A 2,470-nucleotide genomic window follows, 5' to 3' on the forward strand; every position below is an offset into this window, starting at 1 on the left:
TTTTTTTTAAGGTTTCCATGATTTATTTTTTTTTAAATTGTATCATTAACTATAATTTTTTTTTTATTATCTAATTAGATTATATTTGTTTTTTTTTCTCAGTCAGGCCTCTATTCGAAGTCATATTTTTATTTTATTTTTTTAAAACACACCTGCATCACAGAGGCTTTTTCTGAACCAATGAAAAAAACTTGGCTTGCTTGGTAGTGCGGAACCACAAATCTATTACTTATACTAAAACTAATACCAATTTTATGATCGGAACACTCAGTCTTGCTTGTGTTAGTTTCTTGGTATTGTTTTCAGCCATATGGATTAATAATTATTATGGATAATGAATTATAATTTACTTTAGCATGTTAAATTTCCTTCAACGTTGATTTAATACAATGAATATATATATATATTAACAAAAGCTAAATCATGTGGTTAAATTCCTGTTTATCAAAACTGACGTGGATTAGAACAGTCCTTCAGGCAGCAGTGCTTCTTATCTTCTTTTTCCTCTGCTCAACTTCTGCCATGCTCAGGTATCTCAAATACACGATGGGTTGGCTGTTGCAGCTGCTTGGCTGGCCTTTCATCACCTGTTTTTTTAGGATTGATGGGTTGTGGAGAGTTTTTGTTTGGCTGTGGCTCAACTTTTGTTGTCAATGCAGAATCAAGCCCTTTTTCCCTGCTTTGTTTCTGCTATGCTCAGCTCTGTCACGACTGAGTTGGCTGTTGCAGCTTTGGGATCCTTGGGCTGCATTTCTGCTGGGTCTATTGCAGGTTGTCTTGGCTTCTCTGCTGGTCTTTTTGTTTGCGTCAAGTCTGGCTTGGCTCAACCTCTTTATAGAAAGAGTTGCCCTTCGGCTGTGGCTCAGCTTTTGACGTCAATGCAGAATCATAAATGAGTGGGGCAGCAACATCATTACACACTTATTTGCCCTCACCTTGGGTCTCTCTCCAGCATTGGAAGAGCTGCTACTGTTTTCTTGGGGATTAGCATTTAGTTCGTTTGAGACAATCCTTTCCACTCCCAGCATACGTTTATGCTTTTGTCAGACTATGTTCTCCTTTTATTCCAACTAGAATTCGGTTATTTCCCTATTCAGTTTTAGTTTGCAGGCAAGACTTCATCTTCTGGTTTGTAATGTCGCTATCTCAGTTCATGTCATGCCCCTTTGCTGGGGGTGTTTTTGGTTTTTCCTTTTTTAGTGATGGCATATCAGTTCTTGAGAGTCTTTGTCGCAAGGACTTTTCTTGAGGCTGGGTCTTGAATTTCCAATTAGCTCTTCATATTTTGTTTTGTTTTGCTTTCAAGTCTGGGCATCACTCTTTGGCCATTTGTTGCTACGCCATCAGTGGAGTCTTCTTCTTTTTCCTCCATTGCTTCTTCTCTTATCCTTGGGTTTCCCATGCTTTCACATATTTTTGTGGGTTGGAGTAGATAGATTCATTTTCATTTTGTCTTGGTTTTCTTTCATGCCTCTCTCTCGGGTTTTTTTAGCTCTCTGTTCTGTTCATATGGTTTTCTACCATTGGCGCTCATTTTTCTAGAGCTCCTCTTCCTTTATTTTGATTAACTTGCTTTTGTTTTTTATTTTTTTTCTGTTGATTTCATTGAGTTTATCTTCCTGATTTCTTAGTTTCTTTTCTTTTAATGTAGGTTTGTGTTGTGTTATCACTATCTCTACAGAATCTTTTTTCGGTTGGTTTGCTGGAGCTTTTCATTCCTTAGAAGATGTTCTTCTTTCCCAGGTTCTCTCTTTTCATTGCCTTTTGGTTTTCGTCGTATTCATTATGTCATTCTGCCAGTGCTATTATCATTGTTCATCCATATTGCACTTCATGTGAATTAGAACAGTTCTTCGTTCGTTTCTCATTTTAGGTGTCGATGGTCCACTTCTGGGCGTGGCTTACGTGGCTTCTTTGATTTTTTTTGGTGTCGTTGTTGGTTTATTTCTGTCTAATTAGCGCGGGTTATTGGCTGCTCTGTAGCTTGCCTACCATGTGCTTGCTTTTGGGTCTGGAAGGATGGCTGAGCTTTGTGTGGATTGGTGAAGCTGCTTTCTCCCTGGATCATTGTCTGACTCAGCTTCTTCTCTAAATTGAGCTTTGTGTGCAACATTACTCAGCTTCTTTCTATGAGTGGGACAACAACATCATTATGTTTTTAATGCATAAACCCACTTGGCCTCACCTTTGGTTTCTTCCCAACATTGGGAGAGGTTATTCTGTTGAGTTGAGGTTAACTCCTATTTAGTTTAGGATTGTTATGTTTGGTTCTCCCATGGTATTTCTTCTTTGGGTTATTTGCCTGACTGAATAGAACAAGATGAGTGTCTCTTCTATTTAGTTGATTCTTCCTTTGGTTTCAGATTTTTTTGGCAGTTATGGATTTTTTACTTCTATTGTCAACTCATGTTGGGCTTTGTTGGCCTTTTGTGTTGGTTTTTGCAGCTTCTGTCCCTGTTTTCTCACCTTC

General features: G+C 38.1%; 1 long non-coding RNA gene across 1 annotated transcript; it reads left to right on the forward strand.

The window, feature by feature from the left end:
* Positions 1-465: 465 nt before the first annotated feature.
* LOC112326775 (uncharacterized) lies at positions 466-2,184 on the forward strand. The gene is made up of 2 exons (XR_002980663.2): positions 466-1,743; positions 1,984-2,184. It is a non-coding gene; the product is annotated as an uncharacterized LOC112326775 (long non-coding RNA).
* Positions 2,185-2,470: the final 286 nt, after the last annotated feature.

Source organism: Populus trichocarpa, chromosome 3 (assembly GCF_000002775.5).
Source record: "Populus trichocarpa isolate Nisqually-1 chromosome 3, P.trichocarpa_v4.1, whole genome shotgun sequence".
Lineage (NCBI taxonomy): Eukaryota > Viridiplantae > Streptophyta > Magnoliopsida > Malpighiales > Salicaceae > Populus > Populus trichocarpa.